Source organism: Panthera pardus, unplaced genomic scaffold, assembly GCF_024362965.1.
Source record: "Panthera pardus isolate Hobbes unplaced genomic scaffold, ASM2436296v1 HiC_scaffold_24, whole genome shotgun sequence".
Lineage (NCBI taxonomy): Eukaryota > Metazoa > Chordata > Mammalia > Carnivora > Felidae > Panthera > Panthera pardus.
Window position 1 is genome coordinate 38,312,944 of NW_026526810.1, and position 23,387 is coordinate 38,336,330.

General features: G+C 37.2%; 1 protein-coding gene across 7 annotated transcripts in view; it reads right to left on the reverse strand.

Annotated features, from left to right (window-relative positions):
* The window catches only part of RNF111 (ring finger protein 111), a 126,406-nt gene that overhangs the window by 52,634 nt on the left and 50,385 nt on the right, over positions 1 to 23,387 (reverse strand). The gene's annotated exons all lie outside the window — the stretch shown is intronic.

The window sequence follows — 23,387 nt, forward strand, 5'->3', positions numbered from 1 at the left end:
TTATAGAACATAAGCCTACTTGAAAACTTCTATTAACTAAAAACTTACTATGTATCTTACTACCTTCAGTAACATATTTGGTCAAAATCTAATAATTTCTTCAAAACCTATTACAGTAATCAGAGATTAAAGGACTAGCATTCAAAAGATTCTGATTAGTCAATGTGTTTCTCCTGGTATCCTGAAAGTGGTAATTAAATATTTCTTATACATCTAGATGGTTACCATATTAGAAAGATTACTATAAATAATGATCTAGTAAAAATATATCTTCTCTTTCCCATGGTTCTTTTCTTCATACTACTCTGTTCTCTGATGAGAATCTGAACTCAATGACAGACAAAATACACAATTACTGCATTTCCCAAAGTTTTAGATACATGCAGGACTCCAGCTAAGACTGTGAGTTGCTAAAGATCATTCAGTTAGAGCAGTAGACCAGAACATAAAACCAAACTTCCTAAAACTAACCTAAATCTTTCTGCCTCTGAAATCAGGGGCTGCTGAGCAACAGGACTTGACATTAATGCACCTACATTAATGTAATGTATACACAAGAACTGTGATAATGTAAAAGTAATAAATAAATATGACTCAAAATGGAATGTATTTATTAAAAGGCAGTTAATTGTGACAAGAGCAAAATATGATTAAATAATGTTAACATTTTTAACTTAAGCATTTACTTAAGTATAACAGACACATATATTCTAAATTTATAGCTCAATGAACTCTCACAAAATGAACGTATCTATGTAACCTCTAAGATCACAGAACAGAAGATAACCAGCATCCCAGAAATCCCCTTCCAGTCATTCCACCTACTGGGAGTTGTAACCACTATCTTAACTTCTAAGACTACAGATGAGTTTTGTATTTAACAAAACTCACTTTTGTTAAAATTTTTAATTTTAAATTTTAATTTAATTTTAATTTTAATTTAAAAAAATTTAAATTTTTTGTTAAAATTTGTTAAAATTTTTTTTTTAATTTTTTTTTAACGTTTATTTTTGAGACAGAGAGAGACAGAGCATGAACGGGGGAGGGTCGGAGAGAGGGAGACACAGAATCTGAAACAGGCTCCAGGCTCTGAGCTATCAGCACAGAGCCCGACACGGGGCTCGAACTCACGGACCGCGAGATCATGACCTGAGCCAAAGTCGGCCGCTTAACCGACTGAGCCACCCAGGCGCCCCTTGTTAGGCACTTTTGAACCACTTCCTAAAAAGAAGATAAAAAGGGATTGGTAGGAAGTCTTTTCCTTCTCCACAAATGACAATTAACAGGACTATACAACCTCACAGGTCTCCCACTTTATTTTAATATATAACTATTATCAGAACTGAGGAGAGTAATTTTAAAAATGGAACAGCCAACTTCTATTTTTTGTTTGTTTGTTTTCTGAGTGGGCTCCATGCCCAATGTGAGGCCTGAACTCATGACCCTGAGATCAAGAGTCGCATGCTCCATTGACTAAGCCATCCAGGAACCCCAGAAACAGCCTACTGCTATGTAAAGCTATCAAAACCTCCATCTTCTATATTAACTTCTATTATTATTTAGAAGAACAGGCAGTGCTGTATCCAAATCAAGCCCTGTCTGGAGTTCAGCAGGATCAGTAATAAAGGAGGAACACAAAGATGTGTGAACACATGGGCACAGCAATGAGCAAATTACAAGAGGCAGCCACTCAGACAAGGATCACCATAATTAAATGTAAGAAAACCCAAATCATGGGGGGCCTGGATGGCTCAGTTGGTTAAGCGTCTGACTTTAGCTTAGATCATGATCTTACAGTCCATGAACATAAGCCCCACATCAGGCTCTGTGCCGACAGCTCAGAGCCTGGAGCCTGCTTCAGATTCTGTGTCTCACTCGCTCTCTGTCCCTCCCCTGCTCACATGTCTCTCTGAAAAATAAACATTAAAAACAAATACAAATCATAATAATAAGGCATGGGTTTGTGTGATTTAAGATTCAAGGGGCAGCCCACCAGGATGGCTATAATAAAAAAATATAGATAACAAGCGTTGGCAAGCATATAATAGAACTGGAATCTTCACACATTGCTGGTGGAATATAAAATGGTGTAGCCCACTTAGGAATGTAAAATGGTGTAGCCCTATTATTCATAGTACCAATAGTCACAATAGCCCAAAAGTGTAAACAAATGGCCATCAACTGATGAATAAATCCATACAATGATTATTCACAAATTAAAAGAAATGAGAGGCACCTGAGTGGCTCAGTAGGTTGAGCATCTGACTTTTGGTTTTGGCTCAGGTCATGATCTCACAGTCAGTCATGGGATAAAGCCCCATACTGAACCTGCTTAAGATTCTCTCTCTCCTTCTGCCCCTCCCCGCGTCTAAGAAAGAAGGAAAGGAAGGAAGGAAGGAAGGAAGGAAGGAAGGAAGGAAGGAAGGAAGGAAGGAAGGAAGTAATGAAATATTAATTCACGCTACAAAGTGATATGAACCTCAAAAATGCTACACTAAAAAAAAAAAAGTCACAAGACTACATTTTTTAAGATTCTTTTCATAACAATGTTCAGAACAGCCAATGCTATAGAGACAGAAAGTAGAGTAGTCATTGCCTGGGGCAGGAGAATAGGAGGATTGGGATGTGATGGCCATAGAGTATAGGGTTACTTTCAGTGAACTGAAAATGTTTTTAAAACTGACTGTGGTGATAATCAACTTTGAATATTGTAAAAACCTCTGACGTACACACTTAAACAGGGAGAATTGTAATGGTATGTGAATTCTACCTCCATAAGGCCGTTGTCAAAAAGTCAAGAGGGAAAGTATAAGATAACTATGGACCCCTCTCCAATCCCATCAAGTGTTACGTCATTTGGAAAAATCTGGGGATCTTCCAGAAGTCTACATCTCCCAGGAGTCTTGACGAGTTGGATCACTGAAAACATAAGTTTTATATGCTGCAGAAAAAAAACCATTTCAGACTCCTCACTCTTAATTACTAAGTTACCCTCTGAGTCCTGGTAATGGAGATCCTGAGAGGCAATGAAAACCTGCCAAAAGGACAGATCACTTCTGAGAACAGGAATACATAAGTAAATTTACAAAGAAGTGATTCATTGCATAATTTACTAAACTCGATTTCTTTTCCATTAGTTTATGGCCCAAAGCCAAAACAATGGAACTCTTTATGGTTAACTCTGCTCTGGGTTTTGGAGAATTTTATCTGCCCAGCTGACAGCAGGGAGAGAATAAGGGACAGGTGGTATACGGTGGCCGGTTGGGGGGGGGGGGGGAGGGGGGGTGCGTGTGTTTGCACACCAATAACTGTTCTCAGAGTAATCTGTCAAGCATACATCAAATGCAAAATTAACACCCCATGTTATCTAAACTGTTCCCACCAAGGGAGTACTCTAATTCATGTTCTTATTTTAAACTGAGAAAAAGAAGTTCATGAAAAGAAACAAATACCAGTACTGCATTTTTTAACTAAAAACACAGCAAAACTAACACAAAGAATCAATAAAGAATGTTACAAACTCTTTGGTATTTGATGAAATCATAATGTAGTCTTTTATTTCCTTTTTTAAAATTTTTTTTAATGTTTATTCATTTTTTGAGAGAGTGCAAGACAGAGACAGAGCACAAGTGGGGGAGGGGCAGAGAGACAGGGAGACACAGAACCTGAAGCAGGCTCCAGGCTCTGAGCTATCAGCACAGAGCCCAACATGAGGCTCGAAACCACGCCCTGCAAGATCATTACTGAGTCGAAGTTAGATGCTTAATGGACTGAACCACCCAGACACCCCTCTAGCCTTTTATTTCAATAAAAATGATTGGTTGAGCTAATTTAAAAAGGAGGTTAAATATGTACTAGATATATCTATCTCCTTAGCCACATCAGGGCTGGTTTGCTATTATACATTATTTCAATACTGAATCTACAGGACTAGTACCTCTTTGTGAGTTTGATCGGATCATTTTATTGCTATGTCATGAAAGTGGCATACCAATTACTCCTGATGTTAGTATAAGATACACAACTAGTAGTAAACCTTCCGTGAAAAAAAGCACAATGACTAAAAATGTTAACTTTTAGAACTAAAAATTAGGGTTAGGATTTGGCAATTTACATCATAAATTACACTTATGTGGGGCGCTTGGGTGACTCAGTTGAGTGTCCGACTTTGGCTCAGGTCATAATCTCACAGTTCGTGAGTTCAAGCCCTGCGTCAGGTTCTGTGCTGACAGCTCAGGGCCTGGAGCCTGCTTTGGATTGTGTCTCCCTCTCTCTCTGCTCCTCCCCTGCTCACACTCTGTCTCTCTCCCAAAAATAAATAAAGATTAAAAAAAAATTTTTTAATAAATTACACTTATGTGAGAAGTGGGAGTAAAAACTCATTAAGATTATGGATACAACTTTGAGGAACTCTGCTTCTAAACTGAAATATGTTTTATAACCAGTCATTATTACTGGTATGAACATTAACCACCAATGGTAAGTATTGTTAAGTTTAAATAAAAATTTGATGAGAGATTTTACAGAGCTCTAAAAGATTTTTAAAAACATCCATAAGATGATTTGTATTTTTCTATTATACCACCGGGATATTAGAACATGTTTTGAATTTTTAACTCTCCTTTATTGATATTTATTCTACTATGTGCCAGTTTAAGAATATGAAATCAAGTACCTGACAGAATACTCTCTCCTAGTACACCTAAATGCTTAATAACTTCCACTACTTACAGCTAAATAGTATGGACAATACGGTTTGTTACATATTTTGAATAGTCAAAATTTCATTTAGCAAGAAAGATATTTCACCCCAAAAGGCACCATTTGGGGCTCATAACTACATTAGCAAAATGCTCCAAACAAACGAAATTTCTTTTTTTTTTCATTTTTTTAATGTTTATTTTTGACAGAGAGAGAGAGAGAGAGAGAGAGAGAGAGAGAGAGAGACAGGAGACACAGAATATGAAACAAACTCCAGGCTTTGAGCTGTGAGCAGAGCCTGACGTGGGGCTTGAAGTCAGTACCACGGAAATTATGACCCAAGCCAAAGTCAGAAGCTTAACCGACTAAGCCACCCCGGCGCCCCATCAAAACAAACTAAATTTTTTTTTCAAAATTTTTTTTATTATGTTTATTTATTTTGAGAGAGAGAGACAGACAGAGTGTAAGTCGGGGAGGGGCAGAGAGAGGGAGACACAGAATCCAAAGCAGGCCCCAGGCTCTGAGCTGTCAGCACAGAGCCCAACGCAGGGCTCGAACCCATGAGTGTGAGATCATGACCTGAGCTGAAGTATGAGTTCAATTGACTGAGCCACCCAGGCACCCCAAGAAACTAAATTTCTTAAAGAGACAGTTCTGCTCTTACAGGTGGTAGGAGCACACAATCTGATAATATATACTCAATTATGAAAAAGAGTGAGGGTAACCTTGATAAACTTATTAGCAAATAATAATTAACTTTCAGAGTGATTGATACCTGATGGAAAGAAGGAAGTTAGTCAGAATAACTATTGTGACATGGCCAAACTCAACTTCTTTTAGGCGGCTAGATATAATAAAAATGTGAAAAAAGACCAATGATTAAGACAACCTCACCTAACTAGGAAATAATGTTCAGAGGATAGACTGTTAGCTATCAAATAATTCACTTGACTCTTGCTGACCAAAGGCATCAAGATGAAATAAACAATTACAGACAATACACTAAAGGTTCCAGAAGAAGCAATTATAGCTATAATGTTATCAGAGTGCAGAAGAAAGTGGGATAATGTAAAAAACTTCCAGGATAAAACTCACAGAACACTTAAACTGCATTTATTGAATCAACAGTTCCAGCAGGTCCATTATGGTGTGTATCAGGGGCTGCACGATACAATGATCCAACTACTGACATAAAATTAAGATCACTGTCCTAACCCTCACAAAATTCACAAAGTGTGGAGAGAGAGAAATACAGATTATAAAACACTAAAGGGAAAAAAAAAAGAATATCTTCCAATTTGTTGGCACATACTTTGTGCCATATACAATATTCTGCATGTCTAGCTCCATCAAAATACTAAAACTTAGAAAGTTTAAGTGACTTGTCAAATAGTAAGCAACGCTCAGAATCCAAACCTAAAATTGAAAATGAGCAAAGGAATTGAATAATCATTTCTCCAAAGAAGATATACAAATGGCCAATAAGAACATAAAAAGATGCTCAATTATTTCACTAATCATTAGGGAAATGTAAGTCAAAAATACAATGTGATACTACTTCTCACTCATTAGGATGGCTATTATCTAAAAAATAAAGTGACAAGTATCACTAAGAGGTAGAGAAACTGGAACCCTTGTACACTGCGGGTGGGAATGTATAATGGTGCAGCAGCTGTGGAAAAGAATATGGCAATTCCTCAGAAGTTAACAGAGAATTACAATATGATCCAGCAATTCCATTTCTAGTTGTATACCTAAAAGAAAGCAGGGACTCAAACAGATATTTGATACACATGTTCACAAGAGCCAAAAACAGGAAGCAAACTAAATGTCCATCAGCAGATGAATGGATAAACAAAATGTGATGTAAATACACAGTGAAATACTGCTCAGTCTTAAAACTGAAGGAATCCATATAAAAACTTGCACTAGATATTAACAATGGCTTTACTCATAATTGGCAAAACTTGGATACAACCAAGATATCCTTCAGGAAGTGAGTGGATAAACTGCGGTGCATCCAGACAATGGAATATTATTCAGTGCTAAGAAGAAAAGAGCTATCAAGCCATGAAAAAACATGCAGGAACATTAAATGCACATTATTAAGTCAAAGAAGCCAACCTGAAAAGGCTATATATATGCTGAATGCTTCCAACTACAGTGCAAGAAATTCTGGAAAAGACAAAACTAAGGAGACAAAAAGATTAGTGGTTGCAGGCAGTGGGCTTGAGGGATGATGAACAGGTAAAGCAAAAAGGATTTTTAGGGCAATGAAAAACTGTCTGGCATTATCATGAGGGATACATACCATTATACATTTGTCCCAACCCAGAGACATATCCCAAGAGTGAACTCTAAGGTAAACTATAGATATCTGAGTGATGACAATGGGTCAATCTAGGTTCATCTTTGGTTTAACAAAGCAGGGGGAGGAGGAGCACCTGGGTGGCTCAGTCAGTTAAGAGCCTGACCTCAGTTCATGTCATGATCTCGTGGTTTGTGGGTTCAAGTCCCACATTGGGCTCTGTGCTCACACCTCAGTGCCTGGAGCCTACTTCAGAATCTATGTCTTCCTCTCTCTCTCTCTCTCTCTCTCTCTCTCTCTGTCTCTCTCTCTCTCTGCCCCTCCCCCACTCACATTCTGTCTCTATCTCTCAAAAATATTTAAAAAATTTTTAAAGAATGTACTATTCTGGTGAATGATGTTGATAATAGGGGATGGCTATCCATGCATGTGTGGAGGCAGAGCGTATATGAGAAGTCTCTCATAAACCTCCCTCTCAATTTTGTTGTAAGCCTGAAACTGCTCTAAAAAAATATAGGCTTAAAAAAAAAAAAAGGAAATTGTGACAGATGCCACAACATGAATGAAGCTTGATGACATTAAGCTAAGTGAAAGAGCCAATCACAAAAGGACAAATACTGTATGATTCCATTTATATGAGGTACCTAGCCAAATTCAGAAACAGAAAGTGGAATGGTGATCAACAGAGTATAGGGGGAGAGGGGAATGGAAATTAGTGTTAAATGGGTACAGAATTTCAGTTAGGAAAGATAAAAAAAAGTTGTGGAAATGGATGGTGGTGATGGTTGCAATACAGTGTGAATATATTTAATGCCAAACTGCACACTTACAAAATGGTTAAAATAGTAAATTTTATATGATGTATATTTTACCACAAAAAACCCAATTCCTTGTACATTTAATCCTGTTGGGGCATCTGTTTCTCAGAGGACCTGGACTAACATCCACTCCATTTAAAAACCAACTTCTTTCTTTTTTTATTTTTGTATCTTACTCTTTTTTATTTTAAATTTATTTATTTATTTTGAGAGAGTATGTGTGTGAGTGTGGGAGGGACAGAAAGAGAGAGAGAAAGACAGAGAGAAAGAGAGAGAGAGAAAGTTCCAAGCAGACTCCTCGCTGTCAGTGTGGAACCCAACACGGGGCTGGAACTCACGAACCGTGAGATCACGACCTGAGCCGAAACCAAGAGTCAGAAGCTTAACTAATAATGTCTAAGACTTCTTGAACATTTATCATAACCTAATTTTCAGTTGCAGCAGTCCTAGAACTACAGAAGACATTTACTTTATATGTGAGGGCCCAAAAAGTTCTTGAAATAGAGAAACTGATCACAAAAGGCAATGGTAAGGCACCAAGAGATTTTCTCCTCCATAAAATTGGTAACCTGATCTATATGCTGTTTCTTGATTCATAGTAAGTATTAAATAGGAAAGTAGTTGCATCTTCCAGAAAGTCTATAGAGACCACTTTTCATATCCCTGAGAGTATCAAGGTCCAGTGTTAAAAAATAAATCTTCAAAACAGAGAATTATGGCTTGATTCAGCTCACAAGTCCTTTGGCCTGCATAATTCAGAAACAAAATAAAACTGATGATTAGTTCTCATCAAGATCAAGAAAAAGAAGGTTTTCATCACTACATAACACTGTTCCGGAAGGGCTAGTCAAGTCATTCAAACCAGAGAATGGATATAAATAAAAGGAGGTGATTTTTTTGGGGGGGACGGGGGGTCACTATTTGCAGATGACATCAACAGATGAGATCAACAAGAAAACCACTGGAAATATTAACACAGGGAAGTTATATGTGTGTATACCACAATAATTCTCTAAAATCAATGACTTGCCTTTAAATAAATAGAAACAACTTAGAAAATACTACAGAATAACAAAAATATACCATTCACAATTGGGGTAAAAAGATTTAATATCCAGTATCACCTTTAACAAGAGACACATAGGACCTACATGAAAACAACTATTAATTACTATGAAAGTTATGCAGAAATTATTGGGAAATTTTAATATGACTCCAAAATACTAGCACATTTTTTAAATCATAAAACAAGGGAAACTAGCATTCTAGTTCTCCTAACCTTCAAAGATTCTCTGTCATCCACAGTTCTCCAGAACACATAGATCTATTCACAGTTCCATGTTAAGCAGCTCAGAATTTCTTACTTTTCTCAGTACCAAAGTAAACCCTTGATATCATCCGGGTAGAGAGGTGGTAGGACAAGGAGTATCACTGGATGGGTCTATGCTAATATAACGAGGAATGCCGTATTATATATCCATGCAAGGAGATTCAGGGACATCCTCCATTCCATGCTGCTCTAGATACTATTGCTCATGACATTAAAAGGAATGAAGGTATATATAGTACAATGGAGTTTAGAACTGTCAGGCTCTGAAAGTTACCCAAGGAGAGGTATGCCCAGGAACACTATCTCCTCTGAAAGAGCAAAGGGGAACTGAGAAGCACAGATAGCACCATGTTTACCTTTAGAGACTTTCACAAGGGTTGACTATCTCAGCTAAAGCTCCTCTGTGAATGAAGTCTTTGTTCTCCAACGCAGAAAAGTGACTTGTTTGCAAATGACTTAGGGAAAAGAACTAGCTGACTGACCAACCAACCAACCAAACAGAAGATTGTAAAACTAAAAAGTCTTATAAAATATTCTCAAAATATTCTATGAAGCTAGAGAAAATGAGGCATTATGATAATAATCAAAAAATCTACAGCTTATCTAAGAACTACAGGAAAACATTATGGGAAAAAGATACTGAATAACAAACAGGGAAGGCGATGTTCCTTTTTTTTTTTTTTTTAAGTTTATGTATTTGGAGGGAGAGAGAGAGAGAGCGCGCGCAAGAACGAGCAAGTGAACGTGAGCGGGGGGGGGGGGGGGGGGGGGGGGTAGAGAGAAAGGGAGAGAGAATATCCCAAGCAAGCTCCCAGCCGCAAGCACAGAGCCCAACACGGGGCTCAAACCCATGAACTGTGAGACCATGACCTCAGTCAAAATCAAGAGTCAGACACTTAACCAACTAAGCCACAGAGGTGCCCTAGGGAAGGTGATTTTTCCATGTTTAGGTGGAATCACTAATAGAAAAGAATAAATAGTCAAGCAAAAGTAAGTGTCATTCATTTGTATACTAAACAGATCTGGGTTCAAATCTTAAGACTCTGCCCCTGACTAGCTGTGTCACCTTGGGCAGATTACTTAAACTCCCTGTCTAGAAAATTGGGATAATAGTATCTATCTCATAAAACTGCTTAAAGGGTTAAATGAGAATACCTGGCAGAGTCCCTGGCATAATAGCTGTTATAAATCCCTTTTCTAGCGGTTACAGAGATAAGAAATATGATGTTTAAGACCTTTCCTTTCACCTAAATGAAATCCTTAGAGTCAATGAAGGGCATACAATTAACTGTTCCTATAGAACCTTAAAGTATAAAAATAAAGGACTAAGTTTCTTTGTCACAAAACCAATGAAAACAAATAATTCTACACTACTATGGAGGATTTAACTCTGGGGAGCTGTATGCTCCCTCATTTCTAATAGACCTTCTTTCTACTTTTGGAAAAAGGTAAATCTCTCTCAAATAATAGGTTTCTATTACTCAATGAACTTAATGATCTTGTCTGTCTTGTTTAAAATACTCTAAAACCCTCAAGTATTAGTCATCAAAGGAAAATACATCTAACATCTATTTAGGTCTCCTATCAGTACAAACTAGGTGGAGTTCAATATACAGAGTCTACTACTCTAGCCATGATTATGGTAACATCATGACCAGTAGCAAAATGAACGGTGTATCGATCCTGGCAAGGCTGAAGAGTATCAGGGAGTCAGTTTCAACCAGTTAGGAAAGCGGGTACTGCAAATCAAAAGGCATACCACACAATGTCTAACATTTCTGGTACAGAAGCCTGGACTCTGGAATTTATATTGCAACATGAAATATGAAATATAAAAATTCTGCTAACAATCTGTTATGTAAAATATATTCTATCAAAAAAACGAAAAGAATCAACCAAAAAATATCTATATGCAAAAAACTACAGAACTGTACAACAGGATGTAAAAGACAATTCATCTAAGTGGAGCAACACCTCATTTCTGTATGATCAAAGATTCCAAACTGGCTTTGTTACAAATTATAAGAAAGCCATAGTTTTTTAAAATATAAAACATAAATACTATCATCATGGACATGTTATGCCTTTAGAAACACTGAAGATTAAACTTAAAGATTAATTCAAATTCATACTAATAATTCAAATTCATTTCTTGCCATTTTGTTCACTGGAACTTTGGAACAATCAACATTTAATTAAAAATAATAATAACTGGGAGCACCTGGGTGGCTCAGTCGGTTAAGCATCCGACTTCAGCTCACGGGATGATCTCAGGGTTCATGAGTGCAAACCCTGTGTAGGGCTCTGTGCTAACAGCTCAGAGCCTGGAGCCTATTTCAGATTCTGTGTGTGTGTCTCTCTCTCTGCCCCTCCCCGGCTCATGCTCTGTCTGTCTCTCTCTCAAAAATAAACAAACATCAAAAAAATTTTTTTTAAATAAGAACTGTACACAGCTATATATGTAGGTACAAGGAAAAATCTGATTCAAGTGTTTTTCCTTTCTAATCAAGTTTTGATTTTTACAACTAAGATAAAATTAAGGTATACAAATAAAACTGCTGAGCAGCCTTTAAAAATAAGGTAAGTTTTGCACAAAAGGATACAGAAAGTACAGATAATTTTTTTAAAGCAGGTTGCAAGATACCTGGGTGGCTCAGTCTGTTAAGCATCTGAATTTGGCTCAGGTCATGATCTCGTGGTTTGTGAGTTCTAGCCCCACAATGGGCTCCATGCTGACAGCTCAGAGCCTGGAGCCTGTTTCAGATTCTGTGTCTCCCTCTCTCTCGGCCCCTCCCCCCCCCCCCAAAATAAACATTAAAAAGATAATAATAATAAAATAAAGCAGATTGTACATAAGGCTGCTATAAAACAATCCTTTTTTTGTAAAACAACTATTGTTTATATGTGCATGTAAGACATATAGAAAAATACATACTTAGTTTGGAACTGAAAGTGTATGAGGGAGATTTACAGCACTGGGCTGGAAGCTTTCAACTTTTGTGTTACAAACTTCTGTGTGGCTTGAATTTTTTATAAAACAATCACTTGCCCCCTTTAAAATCGAAGTACAAGGGAACACCTGGGTGGTTCAGTCATTTAAGCATCTGACTCTTGATTTCAGCTCAGGTCATGATCTCATGGTTCATGGCATTGAGCCCTGGGCTTTCAGCACACAGCCTGCCTGGGATACTCTCTCCTCCTCTCTCTCTCTGCCCCTCCCATGTACTCTCACTCATCTCTCTCTGTCTCTCAAAATAACTTAATTAACTTAATAACAAATTAACTCAAAAAAAAAATAAAGTACCAGGATTTTTTAAAGGAACAAAAAATTAATAAAGACAGAATATATTTTATTTCTCCGCTGGACTAGGAGAGAACTTTGTTTTTTGTTTTAACGTTTATTTTTTTTTTTGAGAGATAGCGCAAGTGGGGGAGAAGCAGAGAGAGAGACACAGAGAGAGAGAGAGAGGGAGGGAGGGAGGGAGACAAAGAATCCAAATCAGGCTCCAGACTCTGACCTGTCAGCACAGAGCCTGACCTGGGGCTCAAACTCATGAGCTGTGAGATCACGACCTGAGCTAAAGAGGGACGCTTAACCGATGACTGAGCCACCCAGGCACCCCCCCCTCCCTTTTTAAAAAATGGATTACGCTTTTTAATTATTGATACTGGTCTATGGTTTTAGGCATGTTGTTTCTGAGCTACCTTTGCAAAGAAATTTTAATACCTGGAAAATAATAATTTATCATATAACCATTTCATAAAGCATCATTAAAAGAATAGTAATTAGTATTGTTGGGTTAACTGAAAGGAGTAAGAAGTAAAAAAAATAATGTACAAGGAAAACAAACCTTCATCATCTTTCATTCTTGATAATTCTTTAAGTAATCAATCTGCCACTTTCAAAGCTTCAAATTTACAAACTAATCTTAGAGATTACTATTTCTTAAACTTCCAGTTTCCAAAACTGAACTTCAAGTGGCCACCAGGTTTCCTTGGAGATTGGAACTCAGTTGAGTTGAAAATTCTTTTTTAAAGTGATAGAAGCCAATTTAAAGATGACCAATATTTTAAAATATGGAAATTATCTGCTTTAATACACCTAATATCTTAATCAAATTTTAACAATCTGCAAGAGCTAACTATAGAATTAAACCATACTGCTAAACAGAATCTTAAATCTTTACAGAAACACATTTACCATTTTGAACTAATTTTTGTCAATAATTTACAATGATTTGGTCTTATAGTCACATATGTTGAAAGATGCTATAGGAGAAATAAAAATCAAAAATACAAAAATAAAAGTTATTGTGGCTTAGACAAGACTCTTTGAAGAAAAACAACCTCAAAGAAACAGCACATCCTTATAAGCAAGGAAATACAAGTAGGTAGAAGGGATGCCTGGGTGGCTCAGTTGGTTGAGCGTCTGACTTCAGCTCAGGTCACAATCTCACAGTCGGTGGGTTTGAGCCCCGTATCAGGCTCTGGGCTAACAGCTCAGGGCCTGGAGCCTGCCTGTCTCGTCTCTCAAAAATGAATAAATGTTAAAAAAAATTTTTTTTAAAAAGTAGACTGGAACCAAATTATGGTGGGCTAAAAGTCAAGATGAAAAGTTCTGACTGATATTGAAAATGTCAGTTATTCAAATAGTTACAGAAAACTACTTTGTATGCCAGATCTCTGGGCAAAGATATAAGATACAGGCTCCTATCCTTCAAGAAACCCGTAATTTAGCACAAAAGAATGTAAATAGCCAAAATATAGAATGCTATAAATAATGATATAAATAATAGTACCCTCCATGGGAACACAAAGGAGGAAGCAACTGGTGTTTCTGGGAAAGGCTGCATAGAGAAGATGACATCCATGTCAAACCACGAAGGATGTACAAGATGATGGTAGCCAGAGATGGTAGTATTTAAATACTCTCATGTTTGGGGTATGGGTGTTTTTGTTTTTGTTTTTGTTTTTGTTTTTGTTTTTGTTTTTGTTTCAGTGGGAGGGAATAAGCTGGAGTCAAATTATCAAGAAGTGAGGAATTCTATGCTTCCACTTAACACATTTTAGAAAATTTAATTGAGGAGGTACTGTCATGACAGACGTAGGCTTGAAGGAAAAGTCAGAGAGACCAGGGAGAAAGCTTTGTTGTGATGGGAGCAGAGGGCAGCTTTAAAGGTGGGAGTGGAGGGAGGGGGGAAGTGGGGGGAGACAGGAGAGGTGAAATAAGGAAATAAGGAAAAGGCAGGATAGGAAAATGTGAGAGTCATTTAAGACAAAGAAATAATATAGGGAAACAGGAAAGAAGAAAAAAGCCAATGCCCAGTCTGGGACCTCCTGATTGGATATCTACAGGAAACGTTAAGTCTCTGTTGGAAAATAAAGTTAACTGGAAAGAGAATGCAGGGATTCAGTTTTGGATATTTTGATTTTGAAATAATAGTAAGACAACAAGGTGGGACTATGCCTAAAATATCAGGTCTGAAAATACAGCTTTTAGCTGTATCATCTACTCTATCATCTACCAAGATCATCTACTTGGAGGAAAATAAAATCACTATAGTCAATAAATTATCTGCTTTCATAAAAGTGAAATTCAGAATATAGAGAACATACAGCTAAAAGTATTGTATGATAGAGTATGCATCATAAGTAAGACAGCAAAAAAAAAAAAAAAAAAAAGTCTGAGACAGGAGAAGATTTGAGAAGGCAAAACCCTGGAAGCCATTCTATTTATTAATCTTCTCCTGACTTCACATTTTGACTAACCAGCAAGACCTCGTAATACACCTCAGTACGGCTCTCACCAGCTCCAGAAATTAGTGCTTCCCAACTATTTTTTATGTCAAGATACACATAGAATATTATATATGTTGGGCATTTAGGGTAGATAAGACATCTATAAGGTGCCAGCCCTGGGGCTCCAGCCATCCCAGACCCTCTATCTTCATGGCTTGAAGATATCTCCACATACCTGCAACCCAATCATAGTATACAGCTAAAAAGCTCTGCTCTAAATTCTTTATCCCTTTCTTCTGTAAACACTTTTCTTAGCAATAATTCTATATCAATTAAACCACGTGCCTTTGCTTTTAGGCTGCTGCTATATTTAAATCATCCTAACCCAGTACCAATTATTTTTAATTGAAAAGAAATTTTTTAACATCAACGAAACTAATAACAACTTGGCAATTCTTTCTTTCCTCACAGTAAAGGACTCCAATATTAACTTATTTCCTCAAGCCCTCTCCTCCTTTTACATCCTCTCATTTTGAGCAAATTACTAACCTCTGCCCCTTACTTTATAGAAAATAGAGGCTACCAAAATAAAGTCTGGCATCTCATTTCCCTTTACCCAATCTCTAACTTTTCAGTTGATATCAGGACCCTTAATCAAACATGCCCTCCTGTACTAGAAAATAGATAACAGCATCCCTCCACTCAAAAAAGGACTTAAACTGGCAACTTTATGCTATTAAGGCAGCCCAACCAAAAGCCACTATAATCAGTTATTACATGGATAAACCTTACTTCATAGTCCTTTTAAGTTTATTTAGAGAGCAAGAGTGAATGCAAGTGGGGGAGGGGCAGAGAGAGAGGGAGAGAATACTAAGTAGGCTCTACGCTGTCAGCCCAAAGCCTATGATTCCACAATTCCATGAACCTCGAGATCATGATCTGAACCAAAATCAAGAGTCAGCGTTCAACCAACCGTGCCACCCAGGTGCTCCAGCTTATATTCTTTTCTACCTACTCTCCCAGTGTGGAAGGAAAGAAGAGATGCGGGGAGAGAGAGAAGAAGGGAGGGTAGGCTGCTTTACCAAATCAAGGACTACATCCCCAGAATCAACCAAACTTGAGCCAAAATACCAGAATATGACCATGAAGCTTTCAACATTTTTTCAGAGCACTGCTCAAAAATCAAGCTAGAATCACAAACTGCAGAACCCTACAGAAGTATCTTACTTTGGAATCAATGCTGTTTTTTGCTGGTATCATATCTAGGCAAATATTCATATTAAAATATGGTATCTTTCATAATTGCAATTGTCGTGCATAAAATACTCTTCAAGTCTTATCATACTGTTCAAATAACTCCTGTTTTCTCTTTCTGTAAGGCAATAATAAATAGTCCATTTCTTTGGAAGTTAGATTTCCACAACTTCAATTCTTAGAAACATAACCTACAGGAAAATGATTCTCTGAAGGATAACGGTAATTGTCATAAAAACCACATGCAATTCAATATTCAGAGACTATTTTATTTTACATGTAATTCTAATAAGCTTAGTTGTCTGGATTCCAGGTATAACAGCAGAATATTGGTGGCAACACCTAAAAACAAGTAAGAGACAGAAGAACTAATGCAATTTTGTCCCAAAAACTATAAAGTTCAGTTTGTCTAGAATAAGATTATTTATGTGAAGAGATTCTGAGGACAACACTGTAATATAGCACAGAATAAAAGCTGATGTTCAGAATCATAATTCTGAGCCAACCAGAAAACAGATTGTTCTCAGTAAAATAAACACGTACATGGCATGTTTGAGGCATATTTACAACAATACAGTTAATAAATTTTAGTTGCTTGCAAGGAAACATGCCAATTGTGACTAACAGTATTATCTCAATTTTTATTTAACTTGACAGAGAGAGAGAGAGAGAGAGCAAGAGAGAGGGTGCACAAGTGGGGAGAGGGGCAGAAGGAGAGACAGAGAATCTTAAGCAGGCTCCACACTCAGCACAGAGCCTGACATGGGGCTCAATCCCATAACCATGGGATCATAACCTGAGCCAAAATCAAGAGTTGGATGTTCAAAAGACTGAGCCACACAGGTGCCCCAAAATTATCTCAATTTTTAATGAAAATGTAAAAAATAACATGAAAATTTCAATAGTACAAAAAACTGCATATAAATTCATAAAAGTGGTAAAAGAATAAAATTTTAAAATACACAAAATACTTGCAAAATACGAAACTATATTCCTAACTTACAAAGTTTCTTCAAACTGGTAAGAAGGAAAACATGGGTGACTTCTCTATCTTACCTATAATTATTTTTTTTTTCTTTACCTTCTTTTTATTTTGAGAAATTTATGAAGCAAAATAACCAAATGTTTTTAAAAAGAGAGATTCAGGTTTGTTATTTAAAAACTTTGGTTCCTAGGGAGTACCAATCCTAAAATCTAAGGCTAAATATAATTAGGAGGATAAAGGCTGAACTAAAAGGTTTTTAAAGGATAAGAAAGTAGGAAACTTAGAAAACTTGTGAATATCACTGGCTCTTTCACCATTTTGACAAGGACAAACTCTGCTGTTCTAATTAAAACCTTTCTTAGAGCTGCAATTGCTATTTCAAATCAGATTTTGCAAGAGAGTTCAACAATAAACTCATTCCTAGATCAAGGTCCACTCATTTTCTAAAATGTTTAATAAAAAAGTTTCAAGGCAGAAATACATTTTTTTTTATTTTTCTGAATGTTTTAATTTATTTTTGAAGGAGAGAGAGCAACAGAGCATGAGCGGGGGAGGAGCAGAGAGAGAGGGAGACACAGAATTCGAAGAAGGCTCCAGGCTCTAAGCTGTCAGCACAGAGCCCAACGGGGGCTCAAACTCATGAACTGTGACATCATGACTTGAGGCAAAGTCAGATGCTTAACCGATTGAGCCACCCAGGTGCCCCAAGGCAAAAATACATTTAAAAGCTCCAGTTTCCATTACTTGGAGCCAAACTCCAGCCAAAGCAATTGGAAAGAGGCTCCAATCTCCCTCACCTTTTTTACCTGTCCTGACAGTCTACAAATCATTTGCAAATGATTTCTATAATTAAAAAGAAAAAAAGAAAAAAGCCAGCATTATGGGAAAGAGAGGTAAGGCTGGAGTAACAGTATCTATGGCAAAATAATACTAATATTATTGATGATGGTAGCGATGATGATGATGGTGATGATGATGACAGAGACGAACAGACTTTAGGAAGTCTACAATTCCTGTTAGCATGAGTTCTCAAATACATCTGTTTGTCCATGGCAGGTTTCCTGATGACACCCTTTCTTTTTGTATCTAAAGAAGAGTTCATTTTTTGAGGCTCAAAATAAAACAGAAGTATCTGACTTTTCCCTACTTGCCTGCCCCTAAAATAAGCACACATTCTTCTAAAGCATTCCAACTTTTCTTTTTTTAAACGCTTAGAAGTGCTTTTATAAAGCTGTTCCTTATGACTCCAGAGCACAAGACAAAGCACACACACAGATACTACAACGTACTATAATACAAATGTGTGATGCTAAAACTCTTTCATCATTCAACCAAATATCCAGGTTCAGACTTTCCAGGCATTCTGAATAGGAACTGAAGAGTCAAGTAAAAAGGACGCTAGGACCCAGCATCCAAATTTTGATTTTTAATATCATTCTCCAATAAAAAAGGAACCAAGGCTCCTCGGTTCTAGATCTGTGACAGGGAAGATACAAGATGAGCGTGGAGTAGAAAGTAAAGAACACACACACACACACACACACACACACACACACACACTCAAAAGAACAGAGGCATGTCAAAGGGACACCAGAGCCAACCTGAAAGAGTTCCCAGTGGTCAAAAAATAGAATTGTAGCAACAAAATAAATATTATTAGATTCTAACCCGAAGTATAAAATAAATATTCATTAAACCATACTGACATAAATGACTGAACAAATTAATAAGTGGGAGCAAAGAGACAAAACTTCCTTATAGAAGAATTCCAAATGACTTCTGTAAATGCATACCTTCCAGGAAGGGGGTAGAGCTTAACCCCTCTCCCTTTAGTGACTTGCTCCTGACTTGATTCCAAAGAAAGGACTAAGAAGGAGAATAACTACGATGCAGCAAATATTACCCCGGTCAGATGATCAAGGTTAATACCGTAAATCATGCTGCTAACAAGGGACTTCACCTCTGTGGGGCTCTTCTACATAACCCACACCTCCAGTGAAACCAATGAGTAAAACATTAGACAATCTCAAACTGAGGGACATTCTACAAAATACCTGATGAACACTCTTCAAAACTGTTAAGATCATAAGAAAACAATGAGAACTGAGAAACTGTGAGACCAGAGGAGACTACATTCAAATAATATCTGGAGTTTAGTTAACAGTAATGTACCAATGTCGGTTTCTTAGTTGTGACAGATGTATGATAGGCAAGATGTTAACAATAAAGGAAACTGGGTAAAGGGTACATAACAAATTCTTTGTACTATGTTTGCAACTTTTCTGTAAATGTAAAACTACTGTAAAATAAAAGCTCTATTATTTTTAAAGGGAAGGGCACTAGGGCATTATATACAAATTTCTCCCAAGGAAATCCCTTAAAAAGGGAAGAGACAAATGAGTGAAGGTGGAGCTTACCCTGCTTTCCAACTTCACCAGCCCCTCACCACTGCCAAAAACATCTCCAAAAATCTTACACTGGACTGCTGGGGAGGTAGAGGGAGGGAAATCTAAAGCTGGAACTACCATGTAAAAAGAAAAAGCTTACAACTGTCTGGTCACTCCACTGGGATAGCAAGGCATGAATCTGCATAAACTGGGAAATTATGTATAATTCATGGCATTTCTATAGAGAAATTACTGAATTCTTTCCAAATTACCACTGGGAATTGGGCAAATAAACATGTGTTTCCTGGGTTAAATGTTCAGCAATCATGCTTTCATAGCCAATATGTACACAAAGCACACATGTTCCCGGGTATGTGTGTAAATGTATGTATGTTTTATCAATATTTTGTGACATAAAAAAAATATATTTTCTGACATAAAGAAAACCTATTATTAAATGAGTACAGTAAGGGAGTACACTTCAAAGCACTAAAAGTTACAGGATCTTAATCATTAAATATAATTACCTAAGTGGGAATTAAGACAAAACACTAAAATTAAGCCACCTTTTCCTTATACAAGCTAGGAAACCTGTGGTTCCAACTTTGACAACCTTGATTTGGTACTGGCCCATAAGAAATCACCATTAGGGGCCCCTGGGTGGCTCAGTCGGTTAAGTGCCTGACTCCTGACTTCAGCTCAGGTCATGATCTCACGGTCTGTGGGTTTGAGCCCCGCATCAAACTCTGTGCTGACAGGGTGAAGCCTGCTTGGGATTCTGTCTCCCTCTCTCTCTGCCCCTCTTCTGCTCGCTCTCTCTCTCTCTCTCAAAATAAAAACAATTTAAAAAAGAAAGAAAGATGGGGCACCTGGGTGGCTCAGTCGGTTAAGCAGCCGACTTCGGCTCAGGTCATGATCTCACGGTCCGTGAGTTCAAGCCCCGCGTCAGGCTCTGTGCTGACAGCTCAGAGCCTGGAGCCTGTTTCAGATTCTGTGTCTCCCTCTCTCTGACCCTCCCCTGTTCATGCTCTGTCTCTCCCTGTCTCAAAAATAAAATAAAAAATAAAAAATAAAAATAAATAAAAAAAATAAAAAAAAAAAAGAAAGAAAGAAATCACCATTAGCTGGAATGTAGGCCAAATCAAACTATCCACGTGTTATGGATCTAACTGTGCCATCTCCCCCCAATTCATATGCTGAAAGCCTAACCCCCAATACCATGAATAAGAGTATAAATAGGGCCTTTAAAGAGGTAGTTAAGATTAGATAAAGTTATATGATGGGCTCTAATCCAATTTGACTGGTATCATTTACAAGAAAAGGAAATCTGGACACACACAGAGACTCAGGGAAAAGACCATGTGAAGATACAGCAGGAAGGTGGGTGGTCATCTGCAAACCAAGGAGACAGACTTCAGGAGTAACCAACCTGACGACACCTATTCTTGGACTTCTAGTCGACAGAACTGGGAGAAAATAGATTTATGTTGTTCAAGCCACCCAGTCTGAAACACTTTGTCATAGCAGCCCTATCAAAGTTACACACCATACAATAAACACTTCCTTAGTATTTTAAATATGCCAGACTGTCCCAAATATTCTAAATACAAAAATGAATAAGACATAATCTTGTCCTTAACAAGTTGGAGTCTAGCAGTTAGGGAAACATATCAGTAGGTAATTAAAATACAGTAAGTGTTATAATACAGGTATGCACTGAAACAAATTGGAGTAGAGCCTAATTCAGTTCTAAAGGGGAGGGTATGTACACCAGGGAAGGTTTTCTAGGAAGAATAAAAGGAAAAAGAGTGAAGTGGGAAGAAATAAGACTTGATCACCCTGTTTTCCATGGCAGAGGTTCTCTGAATAAAACACATATTTAATGATGAAGTATACCTACAAATGTACCAGTTTTCTGAGAGACAACATATGATCTTCTGATAAACAACATCTAATCTTCAAAAATGTCATTCTATTTCAACTATTTGTCTAGAATTATTGTTAGGAAGAAAAAGGAAAAATAAAATGACTTCTTGAGATATTTTTCAGCATTAAGAATGACTAAACAAAGGTCCAGATAATTACCAAATTTCCCCCAGAATTTGTTTCAATTTAATAATACAGGGAAGAATCCACAGTACCTAGAACCCTATATTCTCCCTTAATCTTGAACATGAATACTAAACTCCCTCCCTCTCACATCAGGCAGCAGTCTCACCTTCACTGACCTTTCAGTTGTGAGGGAACTATAAGCTATAATAGAAAGCTAAAACAGAATAAAGATTAATCCCAAAACTTGTCAAGAAATGTATCAATAATCAGCAATATAAAATGAGCCAACAACATGCATTCCAAAATTTGTTTTTAGCCATGGTTTCATGTGAAGACATAAGTGGAATATTCACTATATTCCCAACTGACACAAAGCTGAAAAGCAATGCCAACAAATTGGGCAATCTGGAAGAAATGGACAAATTCCGGAAACAGGAAGAAATAGGAAATCTGAACAGACCCATAACCAGTACAGAAACTGAATCAGTAATCAAAAATCTCCCAACAAACAAGAGTCCAGGGCCAGATGGCTTTCCAGGGGAATTCTACCAAACATTTAAAGAGTTAACACCTATTCTTTTGAAGCTGTTCCAAAAAACAGAAATGGAATGAAAACTTCCACTCATTCTATGAGGCCAACATTACCTTGATTTCAAAACCAGACAAAGACCCCACTGAAAAGGAAAACTATAGACCAATTTCCCTGATGAACATGGATGCAAAAATTCTCAACAAGATACCAGCAAACTGGATCCAACAATACATGAAAAGAATCATTCACCATGATCAAGTGGGATTTATTCCTGGGATGCAAGGCTGGTTCAATATCTGCAAATCTATCAATGTGATACATCACACTAATAAAAGAAAGGATAGATACATCACACTAATAAAAGAAAGGATAAGAACTACATGATCCTCTCAAAAGATGCAAAAAAAGCATCTGACAAAATACAGCATCCCTTCTTGATACAAACCATTAAGAAAGGAGGGATAGAAGGATCACACCTCAGGATCATAAAAGCCATATACAAAAAACGCACTAATATCATCCTCACTGGTAAACTGACAGCTTTCCCCCTAAGGTCAGGAACACGATAAGGACGTCCACTCTCACCACTGTTATTCAACATAGTTTTGGAAATCCTAGCCTCAACAATTAGACAACACAAAGAAATAAAAGGCATCCAAATGAGCAAGGAGGAAGTCAAACTTTTACTCTTCACAGACGGCAGGATACTCTATGTGGAAAACCCAAAAGACTCCACCAAAAAACTACTAGAGCTGATACATGAATTCAGCAAAGTTTCAGATATAAAGTCAGTTTACAGAAAGCGATTGCATTCCTATACACCAATAATGAAGCAACAGAAAGAGAAAGCAAGAAATCAATCCCATTTACAATTGCACCAAAAACCATAATATCCCTAGGAATAAACCTAATCAAGGAGGTGAAAAATCTATACACCGAAAAGTATAGAAAGCTTATGAAATTAATTGAAGAAGATGGATTGGAAGAACAAATATTGTTAAAATGTCGATACTACCCAAAGCAATCTACATATTTAATGTAATCCCTATCAAAATAACACCAGCATTCTTCACAGAGCTAGAACAAACAATCCTAAAATTTGTATGAAATCAGAAAAGACCTGGAACAGACAAAAGTAATGTTGAAAACAAAAATCAAAGCTGGAGGCATCACAATTCCACTTCAGGATGTAATACAAAGCTGTAATCATCAAGACAGTACAGTACTGGCACAAAAACAGACACTTAGATCAATAGAACAGAATACAGAACCCAAAAACGG